The sequence below is a fragment of the Ambystoma mexicanum genome, chromosome 6q (assembly GCF_040938575.1).
Source record: "Ambystoma mexicanum isolate Mex_15411 chromosome 6q, UKY_AmexF1_1, whole genome shotgun sequence".
NCBI lineage: Eukaryota > Metazoa > Chordata > Amphibia > Caudata > Ambystomatidae > Ambystoma > Ambystoma mexicanum.
Genome location: NC_090937.1, coordinates 346,753,609 through 346,765,835, shown reverse-complemented (window position 1 = coordinate 346,765,835; position 12,227 = coordinate 346,753,609). Strand labels below are relative to the sequence as shown.

Below are 12,227 nucleotides of genomic sequence, written 5' to 3'. Positions count from 1 at the left end.
GTGAGTCCACTGGCTAGGGGTAGCACTACACCTACTTGATAGAGAAATTAGTCACAATATTTTGATATGACTCTGGTAATGGTGTCGTATATATTCTGTTATTAGTGGAGGTGTCACAAGGTTGTTTCTTTGGTGCTAGATTAAGTTTGACAAATTAGTAAAGGTCATGGTGTTTATGTTTAGTTAAAGATCTAACATAGTGACCTTGCTATATTTCTTTTTAGGTCCTCAGGGGTTCCTTGTCTACTTTGGTTCTGAGGGAGACGCAGTACCACCATCTTGCCCCCTGTGAAAGTTATGGACACGTGTCAAAAGTAGAAGAGAGATCAAGTAAAATGAGGATGCAAGGGGTGTTGGAATCAAAGTTGGAGAGTAGGTCTTCACGGATGTTCAGGAGAGCAGTTTCCATGCTTCTGGCTGCTCTGAAGCCAGACTGATGATCATGGAGACAACCAACAGATTCAGTGTGAAGATTTAGCTGGGAGATGGACACATTTTCCAATAGTTTGCCCAGGAAGGGAGTGATGGAGATTGGGTGATAGTTAGCCGGGCAGAACAGGTCGGCAGAGGGTTTCTTAAGAAGAAGGTGCACAAGGGAGTGCTACGGGGGAAGGGAAGACTCCAGAGGCGAAGGAGTGGTGGCAGAAGTTGGCCAGAGCAGGAGCCAGGGAGTCAATGTGGTCCTTGATAGTTTTGGAGGAACAGGGATGGGCCTGTTTTGACTAGACTTTCATAGATCGGACTTGTCTAGAAACATCATCTGGGGAAAACAGGGGAAATGCAGAGAAGGAGGGAGGAGAAGTGGCCGTAGAAGGGCCAGAGGAAGAGCAGGGAGTAGAGGGAGGATGGGGAGAGGAGGAAAGAAAGGACAGGATGTCCTGAGTTTTAGAGATGAAATGAGAAGCCAGTGCCGTGCAGAGTGCCTGGGAAGGGACACCTCTCCCACCTGTGTTATCTCCACCCTTGCCCACCTAGTCTGGTTTCCCAGATTCTGAATCTCCCCCAGCTGTGCGTTGTTTCATAGTGGCTGTGCTCTTGTGAATTTCCCTCCCCATCCAATTCCACGGTTGGCTTCTTCCCTTATCAGGACTGGTTCCCGCCCTGCCGGGGCAGCGACCTCCATCCTGCGACCCTGTAGAACACCTGAAGTGGGTCTGTGTTTCTTTTGATCTCTAGCTCCAGTCTTGTTTGTGTGAGATCCCTCCCGCCATATACCCATTTGTTGGCCACCACTAGCTGTGCCGCCCAGTAATACATTTTTACGTTAGGGAGACCCAGTTCCTTCGTCCCATACCAACCTAGTCAAGACTGTCAAGGCGATCTGCGAAGGTCCCCCCCTCCATATCACCTCCCTCATAAGTGCATTGATTTGCTTGAATTGGTTATTGGTAATGCGCACCAGGGCATTCTGTAGTACGTATAGTAATCGAGGGAGCGCCAACATTTTAAGTAGATTGACTCGCCCCAACAGAGTCACCGGCAAGGTAGCCCAATGTTTTGCGTCGTCTCTTAGTCTAGTTATGATCAGGTCCAATTTCTTTGCAATGTAGGACCCTGCATGTCTCTGCACCTCGATCCCCAAGTATTTGAACCCTTCCATTTCTACTCGAAGTGGACACCCCGCTGGTACTGGCTCTCTTCCACCTTTGACCAGCATTATCACAGACTTCCCCCAGTAAATCTTGATATTCCTGTAGTAACTGGATAACCCTCGGACCTGATCTCTCAGGCTCCCCCAGATACACCAGGACATAATCTGCATGTTATGTTATGTTATGTGTATACTTCTAACGCGCCGAAAGTCTGCAGGCATCAGGGCGCTGCGAGCCGATAAACAAATTCACATTTTGATCTTAATTAACAGTTAGACCCGACCTGATAAAGGAAAGGTTGCCTTTAATGACGAGTTTTATTGAAACAAGAAAGTTTTCATAGATTTCCTGAACCTTGGATAATTCTCCTCTTGCCGAAGGGCGGTTGGCAGTTTGTTCCAATGTTGTGCTGGCTTTACCGGAAAATATCTACCTCGTCCTAGTGCACGATTTACACAGAGTGTATTCAGTAAGCCTGTATCAGCTGATTTTAGGCATCACCGAGGTGTGTAGAAAGAGAATTATTTTTTAAAGTAACTCAGGGCCTCTCCAAATAGGCATCTTTGAACTATCGTCATAGCTTTAAATTTGACTCCATCTTCCACTCTAAGCCAGTGTAGAGCTCTGCTGCCTGTTGATATATGTTCTGTTTTTGATTCTCTTAACTATACAAATTGCATCGTTTTCCATTATTTGGCACCTTTCCAATTCCCTTTAGGTGGCTCCAAGTAAGAGGGCGTTGCCAGAGTCTAGGCATGACAGTATGATTGCTCTCGCGATGGTGGCTGTATTCTCTTCATTGATGTATGGTCTTATAGCTCTCAGTAGGCGCAGGTAGTAGGCATTGTTTTTGTGCAGGTAGTTGACCTTTACTTCTGAGCTCACTGATGCTTCAACCATCATCCCGAGTGTTTTAACTTGAGGCATTACCGGGATATTAGCCTCTTTGATGGTAAAGGCTTTATATTCCGCCCCAAGCTTGGATCTGGCCTGTCGTGATCCAAAAAAATCACCAGTTCGGTCTTTGTGTTATTAAGACACATCCAATGATGTTGCATCCAGATGTCTATGATGTTATAAACCTCTGCTATTTTTGCGCTATCAATGGTATGGTCGCCTTTGAGTTCGAAAATTAGCTGTGTATCATCGGCGTAATTCGTGAAAAATATGCTGATGTTTTCTAAGAGATCACAGAGGCTTCTCAAATAGAGATTAAACAATAAGGGGGATAAACTTGCTCGCTGAGGGACTCCAAAAATAATAGGGGCAGCCTCAGAGAATTTATCAACCCAGTGTACTCTTGCTCTCCGGTCCTTCAAAAATGAGGCCAGCCATGCCAGAGCCTTTGGGGAGCATCCTGCTATTTTGTCTAGCGCTACTTGTAGAAGCTGATGATCCACCAGGTTGAAAGCTGCGCTGAGGTCCAGTAGCATGAGAATCCCGGTTTTACCTTAATCTACCAAATCCAGCATGTGGGTCTGGAGATCCAGCATGGCAGATTCCGTGCTATGGGAGGCCCAAAAACCTGATTGTTCTTCGTGCAGTATCTTTAGAGCTTCCACATGTTTTGTTGGTGATGGGTCGTAAGTTACTTGGCTTTTTAGGATCCAGGCCCGCTTTTTTTACTAACAGTGTTATTGTCACATCCTTAATCTCCTTTGGCACAACACCCTCACTAAAAGATGGGTTGACCATCCTAGTCAGGACTGGAAAGAAAAGTTCTTTATGGTCCAAAATGATTTTTGTGGGCAGAATATTCTTTGCACATGAGGTTGGTTTTATTTTAGACATTACCAGACATAATTCTTCCTCTGAGATAGATGAGAAACTAAAATTCTCCCTTTCTTCTGATTTTGGGTTGTCTCCTGGGAGAGCTAATGTATCTCCACCTGCTCTAGCCGTGATGATATTATTTCTGGCTTTCTGGATCTTGGCAGCAAAAGCTTCTTGAACCTTATCACAGTCTTCCTTGGTGGGTATATGAGGAGGTGAGAGCATCTTAGGTTTTTCAATCCCTTTAAGTACCTCGAAAATTTAGCTGGAAGTATTTGAGGCTGCCACTATTTCTCTGTTATAGTAGTTTTTCTTAGCTTCTTTGACTCCTTTCCTATAACTGTAATCTGAGCGTTTTCAGTTACCTTTATTTTCCAGGGTTGGATTCTGACACCATTTTCTTTCTTTGACTTGTTTTTCCTGTTTAAGTTTATTTATATCTCTATTATACCACTTACAGTGGTTAGTATTTGTTCTCTACAATTTTACTTTCAATGGGGAATATTCATCCACCGAGGCCTGCATATGTTTATTATACTTCTGCAGCATGCTCTCCCAGTCTTTTTTTTCATGAAAAGACTTTGAGATCTTCTGTAAGCATTGTTTCAGTAAATCTGGGCCTAAAATGTTGAAATTTCTACTCCAAACCTTGATTTGGGGATTCTCGGTTTGTTTGATAGAATTATTGAGCTGTATCTCAAAAGTAACCAGATAGTGGTCTGACCAAACGCATGCCACTGGGATTACATTTTGGGATTTCAGATTGTTGGTAAAAACCCAGTCTAGCTGGTTCCCTTGGGGGGTTGTGGGTTCATTATTAAATACTGGAAATCCCATGTTCTTCATGGTATTTTCCAGTGATAGTGCCTCTTTGTCTCCCAAATTCTCTCTCCATCTGTTCATGTCTCCCACTAACAAGGTGGATGTATTAGTCAATCTGAGGTTAGTTACTTGGGAGGTGACTGAATGGTCAAAGTCAGAGACTGATGTTGAGACAGTCATTTGGAGTATATTTTAATTTCAGTTGGTTGGTCTCACAGCCCATGCATACAAAATTAGCTTTAAAGAATATAGGGATAGTCTATCTTCCCACCCTCCCGGCCACGTGAAACCATGAATATTTGGGTCTGTGTGAAAGACTTGCACTAGTGGTTCTATTGGAAGTAAAAAATAACAGGGGGGCGTAGTGGGCATCCCTGTCGGGTCTCTCTCTACAGTGGGAACGTTTTCGACGTATGGCCATTCACTCTGACCCTGGCCAGTGGATTCCCGTATAATAGGTGCAACTACCTCATATATTCCGGGCCCAAAAGCATTCTTTGCATCACTGCCTACAGAAATTCCCATCCGACCGAATCAAAGTACTCTCCTGTTGTCATCTTTTGGGGCCTGTGTGTGAAGTTTCTCAGCTTCTTCTACTTCCTCCTCATATTAGCTCGCCTTTTCCTGTGAAGGAACCCTAACATAGTTTGAGCGGTCCCTCTAAGAACTGTTTTATATGCCTCCCATATCATTGTTCTGACTGTCTACCAATCCCACGTTTTGTTCAAAGTATTCCTTGGCACTGTCCACCAATGCTTTTCTCTCCTCCTCATTCCCCAAGTGATATGCATTGAGCCTCAATTGTCCCGTTCCCGCCCCAGCTTTCCCTTCCAATACCATTTGTAGTGGGGCATGGTCCGACAGCCCCCTGGGCAAGTACCTCGCCTTCCTCACTCTCCCGGACATTGTGCAGGGCATTAGTATATCATTGAGCCGTGATTGAGTTGTGGGCCCCTGAATAGTATGAAAAGTGTGTTTTCTCTGGGTGGAGGTCCCTCCATACATCTCCGAGTCCAAATGCCATGAGGAAGGACACCAGTCTTGTATTACCCCCACCCTCCGGTGGCGGGACCCGTCTCAATTTCGGCCAATGTTAACCTCGGCTCTCTGAGTTGCTAGCAAGGTTTGGGTGTCCATTAAGAGTTCCACCTGGAGGGTTTGTGGTGAATAGATGCTAACTAACAGGACTGATTCCCCCCACAGTTCCCCAGCGACCCCCAGATACCTCCCCCTATGATCCCTTGTAACCTTTGTGACCTGAAGGGGCAGATATTTGTGTATTAATATTGCAACCCCTTGTGATCCCCGGTGGTAGCCCCCACGTTCCACCACTTTGTATTGCCGCCTCCCCAGGACACGGTAGACCAAGCCCAAGCGGTGGGTCTCTTGTAATAAGATTATCTCCGCTTTGTTCTCTTTAATATATCGCATGACCAACCCTCTCTTGATTTTATCCAACATGCTGTTTACATTCCATGTTAGGCACTTTACTGTCTTACCTCCCATTCCCTTCTGTTCTTTGACTGTCCATTCCCTTGATGCCTGTGCCCCATTGTTGATTCCTTATGACCACAGGTAGATGGTTCCCACCCACATTGAGCATTTGCAACCATAACTCCCAGTCCCAACTCTCCCCCTTACTGCCCCTTCCCCAGTCCCAACCCATACTTATCCCAAATTACAAGCATCTGTCATCCCGTAACATCTAAACCACTGAGCCGGGAGACGGGTTTTGTGTGGGGGCCCTGCAAAATGGTCACTCTGCCCTTACTCCCATCGCCGTACCGCTACCACTCTATTCGGGTTTAAGTTCATGTTCAGTTCCGGACTTTTATGAGATGCCCCATACCTGTCTTTCATCCTACCGCTACCTGCGCCTCCCCCTGTGCTATTTCTCTTCAGAATCTCCTTGGCTCAATTGCCCCGTCAGACCATGTCTGCTCTTGGCTGGAGTCTCCTGTTACGGCCTGCCTGCCTGTTCCGGCTGCATTTCTGCCCTTTCCAATGCTTCCGAGGGCTTGTTGAAAAAGCAAACTCCTATAGATCTGCAGACTCGCAGTGTAGCCGGATACATCATTGCGTATCTTATCCCTTTTTCCCTGAGATTCCTTTTGGTAGCTTCAAATGTATGTCTGGCCTTCTGAACCACTCTGGTGAAGTCTGGATAAATTGCTATTGCTATTCAGTTGTGTGTTGGAGGCCCCTTTCTCCTTGCCATTTGGAGGACTGCGTCCCTGTCTCTATAGTTTAGTAGTCTGGCGATCACTTGTCTTGGCAGACTTCCGGGTCGTGGTTCTCTTCTGGGCACCCTGTGGGCTCTCTCCACCGAGAAGAATTTTGACAGTCCTTGGGTGCCCATCCATTCTTGGAGTAGCTGCTCGAAGAACAATTCCATGGAGGGTCCCTCAGCTTTTTTCCGGCAATCCACTCACTCGCACATTGTTCTGGCGCGAGTGTCCCTCCGCTTCCTCCATCCTGCTCTCAAGCACCTCTGTTCTTTTGAGCAGCCGGTGGGTGTACAGCTGTAGCTGTGCCACGGTGTCCTCCACTTCTGATATCAGGCCTTATGCTTCTTAGACTCTGGTGGAAATGTTCTTTAAGTCCTGTCTCAGAAGTCCCATGTCCACGTCCACCAAGTCTATTCTCTGCCAGTAGGATTTCTTGTGTTGCTGTCTTTGTACCTTCTTTATTACTTTCTTCACTCCCCGGGTACGATTGTCCAGTGGCTCCTCCCATTGTGTAGACATCCATCTTCTTCTGGTGTCCTGCTCAGTTGGGTTTGTCTTTGTCTTTCGTCATTTCTCGGTCTTCTGGATGGTGGACTCCCAGATCCTGCCAGTCTGTGCTCCCTGCTCCACCAGAGCCTGCGAGCCCGCTCCGGTCTGATCCTCCATACTGTCTCTTTATTTATTTATCTATTCGGATTTGTATAGCACACATCAGCTCGGGAGCATCGTGGCGCTTGTTACAGTGGGGGTGACAACTTCGTTACAAGGTGGCAGTACAAAGAGGTCACAACTTTGTTACATTGATAGCAGAAGAACAGTTTAGTTACATATTTGGCAAGAGCAGGCACAAAAATACTCATTGAGGAACAGACAGTTTATATCGCATTAGGTAAAGGGTAAGATCCATCGGATCAGAACAAGTTTAATTAAAGAGAGCAATTTTCAGCTTTTTACGAAATGCGAAGAGGGATGTTTCTGCCCTGAGTGCAATGAGGAGCGCATTACATAGCTTAGGGGCTAGATATGGGAAGCCTATTCCTCCTGCTTTGGTTCTGTGGATGCGTAGGATAGTGAGTTGGTTAGAGTAGCATGTTCTAGTAGGTCTAGTTGATGTGGGTCTAGATAGCGTGTCTGAGAGGTAGGAGGGTGCCGTAAGGTTGATGCAGTTGTGTGTAGTTTTAAGAATTTTAAATGTGATTCGGTCTTTGACTCGGAGCCAGTGGGTAGATTTTCTTGCTTGAGAGATGTGATCTCTTTTTGGTATGCTAAGGGCTGCTCTAAATGCGTTATTTTGAGTGAGTTTGTGGAAGAGCCGACAAGTAGTGCATTACAGTAATCAAGCTTTGCCCCTATGGTGGCTCTAGGTATATAGAGAGACAGTTGTCCTTTGTTAAGAAGGGTCTGATGGCGTTAATGAGTTTAGTGCTTAGGGCGGAGGCAGAAGCAATAGCACTGACTTGCTTTTTCATGGACAGAGTGACATTGAGATGGACCCCTAACGTCTTAACCGATGATAGCACTTGAATGATGCAGTTATCGATATTGAATTTGGTGTAGAGACAGTCTAGGTTGGCTAGAGTAGATTTTTGGCCAAAGATAAGGATCTCAGTCTTATCCCTGTTAAGGCAGAGGCCATTGGTGGCCATCCAAGCTTGTATGGTGGCGTAGATTTGTTGGAGGGTGGAAGCATCTTGGGAGTATGAACCGGTTAGAGGAAGGTACACTTGTGTCTCATCAGCATAGTTTGTGTATGCGATCCCAAGTGCATCCAATTTATCAAAAAGAGGCTTAGTGAAAAGATTATAGAGCGCAGGGGCAGTACAGGATCCCTGAGGAACGCCACAGTGAATAATGGTGAGAGTAGCATTAGCTGTGAGGGAAAAGACTTTCATCGCTCTTCCTTCTAGGAATGAGGTGATCCAGGTAGCTGCATGTTCAGAAAAGTGAGCATCGTGAGTGGGGTGTGTGGTGAGTGTTTTGTGATCCACGAGATCGAACGCAGCGGAAAGGTCGAGAAGGAGGAGGAGGGCGGGCTTGCCATTGTCTAGAATTTGTGTTATTTGTTTTTTTAGATCTAACAGTGCAGTTTCTGTTACGTGCCCTTTGCGGAAACCTGACTGCCTTTTACCTATGATGGAATTGGCTTCTAGATAGAGTTGGATCTGGACGTGAGCGGATTTGTCTAGTAATTTGAGCAGAAATGGGACAGCTGTTGTGGGCTGGTAGTTGTTGGGTTGGGATGGGTCCAGGGTAGGCTTTTTTAGAAGGGGGCGTACCCATGCCTCCTTAAGGCTTTTGGGGACAATGCCTGATTTAAAAGAAGAGTAAATGAAAGCGGTAAGGAGAGGAGCCAGTGGCTCGGCACAATCCTTGATAATGTTCGGGGGGCATACATTGCCCATACATTGCGATTGTTTGAGATGTTTAAGAATGTCAATGACTTCTGTTTCAGAGATGTCTTTAAATGCGAATTTGGGGAAGTTGATAGGTTTGCTTTTGGGCAGGGACAGAGCTGGCTGATCTTTGTTCTGAATGAGAAGCGTTTGGTAATGTTTTCGAATTTTGTTTTGAAGCATGTCAATTTTACTTAGCATGGTGGTTTGTATGCTGTTACACCATGCTTCATCTTTAATAATATCGTCCGTGCGGATCGGAAGGTCTGTGAGTTTGTTAAAGATAGTGAAGAGTTCTTTGGATTGGGAGTTGGCATGAGATATTCTGTTATTGTAGGCTTCAGATTTGGCTATAAAGATGGCTTCTTTGGATTTTTTGGCACTATTTTCAAAGCTTTCCTTAGCTGTGTCACAGGGGTTTGTCTGCCAGTTTTTTAGCACCTGGCGTTTGTCGTTAGGTAGATGTTGGAGCTCGTCCGTGAACCAGGAATTTGAGTGTAAAGACTTTTTTTCCTTTTTTTCTTCTAGTGGGGCAACAGTGTTGACAGCATGAGTTATTGTGTCCTTGAAAATATCTACTAGGACATTGGGGTTCTGCGAGAAAGAAGGTGCAAGGCAGGGGATGTCGAGGTAGGGCCGGAGGTTGTCTGCTGTGAGTTTTTTGGCACTTCTAGCTAGAGTAGCAGGAGTGGTGATTTTAGAGTTGGGAGCTGTGCGGATAGTAAATTGTATACAAGTATGGTCTGTCCAAGGGTGACCAGAGTTAGATGTAATGGTGGAGTCACAGTTGTGGTCAACCACCCAGTCCAGGGTGCGGCCTTTGACATGGGTGGGGGTCGTGATTTTCTGGGTGAAACCTAGATCTGTAAGGTCTTTGGATAGTGAGGTGGCGGTTTTATCAAGGGGGTCACTAAATCCTAGGTTGGTGTCGCCTACGAGCAGGGTTTTAGTTGATTTGTTTATATTTTCACTAAGTAAGTCTATGATGTGTCGTTGGAAATCCACCAGAGGGCCTGGTGGTTTATAGATGACGTGCATGTTTATGGTGTTTTTAGTAGATAGGGATAGCTTAGCTGATAGTATGTCTGCATTACCCTCCCAGCTGTGGGGTATAGGCCTGAAAGCAAGTGCCTCTTTGAAAATCAAGGCAACCCCCCCTCCTATTTTAGTGAGTCTATCCTGTCTAAGGATAGAATAACCAGGGCAAAAGGCTAGTGCTAAAGCTGGACCAGAAGCCTTGTGTAGCCAAGTTTCAGTAATGGCCAGTATGTCTAGGTCCTGGCTTAAGATGAGGTCGTAGACTTCAATGGCATGTGCGGTAAGAGAACGGGCATTAAGCAGGGCACATTTATAATGTGTGGCATCGACAAATTATTTTGTCGTGATTGTTTTGTGGCTTTAGGTGTGGACTTCTGAGATTTGCTCTGGTGAAGTTTGGTTTTAAAGTTGGGGGATGGCAAGGTACAGCGACTAGTGTTGTGCACATTTAATTGGTGAGGGTAGAGTTTGACAGTGGTGCGAGTTCCTAGTCTACGGTTCCTGAGTGTTACATGAATAGGGCTAGTGTTGGTGTGCATGGGTAGGGTGCGGTATCTGAGTCTGAAAAGTCTGGCGTGAGAATTGGGAGTGAGAGTGAGGGAAGAGGTGGTGCAGTGCAATGGGAATGTTGGGCTTGTGGATGTTAGTCATTGTGTTGTTGTTTAGGCTGAGTGGGTTGTCTTGGTTGACGGGATCCAGCAAGGCATAGAGTAGTATGGTGTTAAAGATGATCAGTGTGCCTAACATGTTATGGTAGAGGGGCATAGTATACATGCTAGGCATGGAATGTACTGTGAACAGTACTGTATCTACAGCAGGCTAGATAAGGCCGATGCAGCGTAGGGATCGGGCTGTGTCAAGGTAGCACTTGAGGGGAGTAGCTGAGCAGCAAGGTAGGCGCTAATTACTGAGTACTCAATTAGCAATATCAGTAGGCTGAATCAGAACCTTTCAGACAGGGCATATCTATCAGATCAAGTCAATTCGCAATAGCAGTGGGCTAAATCAGTACCTATCAAACAGGGCATATCAATCAGATCATGTCAATTAGCAACAGCAGTGGGCTAAATCAGAACCTATCAAACAGGGCATAGCAATCAGATCATGTCAATTAGCAACAGCAGTGGGCTAAATCAGAACCTATCAAACAGGGCATATCAATCAGATCATGTCAATTAGCAACAGCAGTGGGCTAAATCAGAACCTATCAAACAGGGAATATCAAAAAGATCATGTCAATTAGCAACAGCAGTGGGCTAAATCAAAACCTATCAATCAGAGCATATCAATTAGTGAGGGCAGTGAAGCGGAACAATCAGATGGGTTTTCAATGAAAGGCTATTGCACAGTATATTTTAGCTGAAACTTTTACGTGAGCACGCCAACATGTATTATCTAGGCATGATTTAAGAGGAAGTTCGTTTTGTTATCTAAATTTGCAACACGGCGAGCGGTCGTGCCGGGAAGTTAGATGATTAGCGGACGGTAAGGTAGAGTGAGCAGTACATATATGACACTGCACGTAGAATGTCTTGTGGAGGTTACAGCAGTGAGAGTTACTGCACCAAGATGGGTCTGTGGCACGCAGGTCCTCCACCAAGTAGTCAGAGGTATGGGAGGATGTGGGATTAGCCTAGGACTCACCGGGTGACAAGGTAGACAGAATCCTAGCTCGAGGAAAGGAGGGCTAGCCTGACTGCCGTCGCAGCATCGGCTGCGCTCGGTCAACTCAGTCAGCAACCTTCTTTGGATGCCTTACTCGGCATGTCAGCTCACGCCTGTCGGTGGCGGATGATTGGTTGTGTAGACTGCTGGACCAATCAGGATCAATGAGGAAGCAAGGGTATTCTCTGGCCTGGGTGCATCTCAGCTGGCGGCCATCTTTAAGGCAGTCAAGCCTCGTGGAATGCAATGGTTGCAACAGTGTCAGGCAGGGTGATATTAACAAGCAGAGTGGGTGATATAGCCCATGAAAGCCACACTATTAGATGGGGCTCCTCTGTGGAAATAGCACGATGATCAGAAAAACGAGTGATCAGGGCAGTGAAGCAGCGGATGCTTAGCGCAATAGGCTGCACCGTGGTTAGTGCAGATTAGCTGCTCCAGCAGCTCCCAGATGAACGTGGAGCTGCTGCTCCCTGGCTGCGGGGTGACGACTGATTTCAGCTCAGTCAGCAGCCTTCTTCGGATGCCTTACTCGGCATGTCGGCTCGCACCTGTCAGTGGCGCGTGATTGGTTGTGTAGACTGCTGGACCAATCAGGTTCAATGAGGAAGCAAGGGTATTTTCTGGCCTGGGTTCGCCTGTGTTGTGGCTCCTTGGCCCCACTCCCCCCTCTGTCTTGCCAGAGACCTTCTGGGGCTCGCCACTCGTCACGTCTT

The 12,227-nt window shown here is 46.3% G+C and overlaps 1 long non-coding RNA gene across 1 annotated transcript in view; it reads right to left on the bottom strand.

Moving 5' to 3' along the window:
• The window catches only part of LOC138516024 (uncharacterized), a 250,544-nt gene extending 238,853 nt beyond the window's left edge, over positions 1-11,691 (bottom strand). Inside the window, exon 1 of the long non-coding RNA XR_011282207.1 lies at positions 11,491-11,691. This is a non-coding gene — a long non-coding RNA (uncharacterized lncRNA). The remainder of the gene's footprint in view (positions 1-11,490) is intronic.
• Positions 11,692-12,227: the final 536 nt, after the last annotated feature.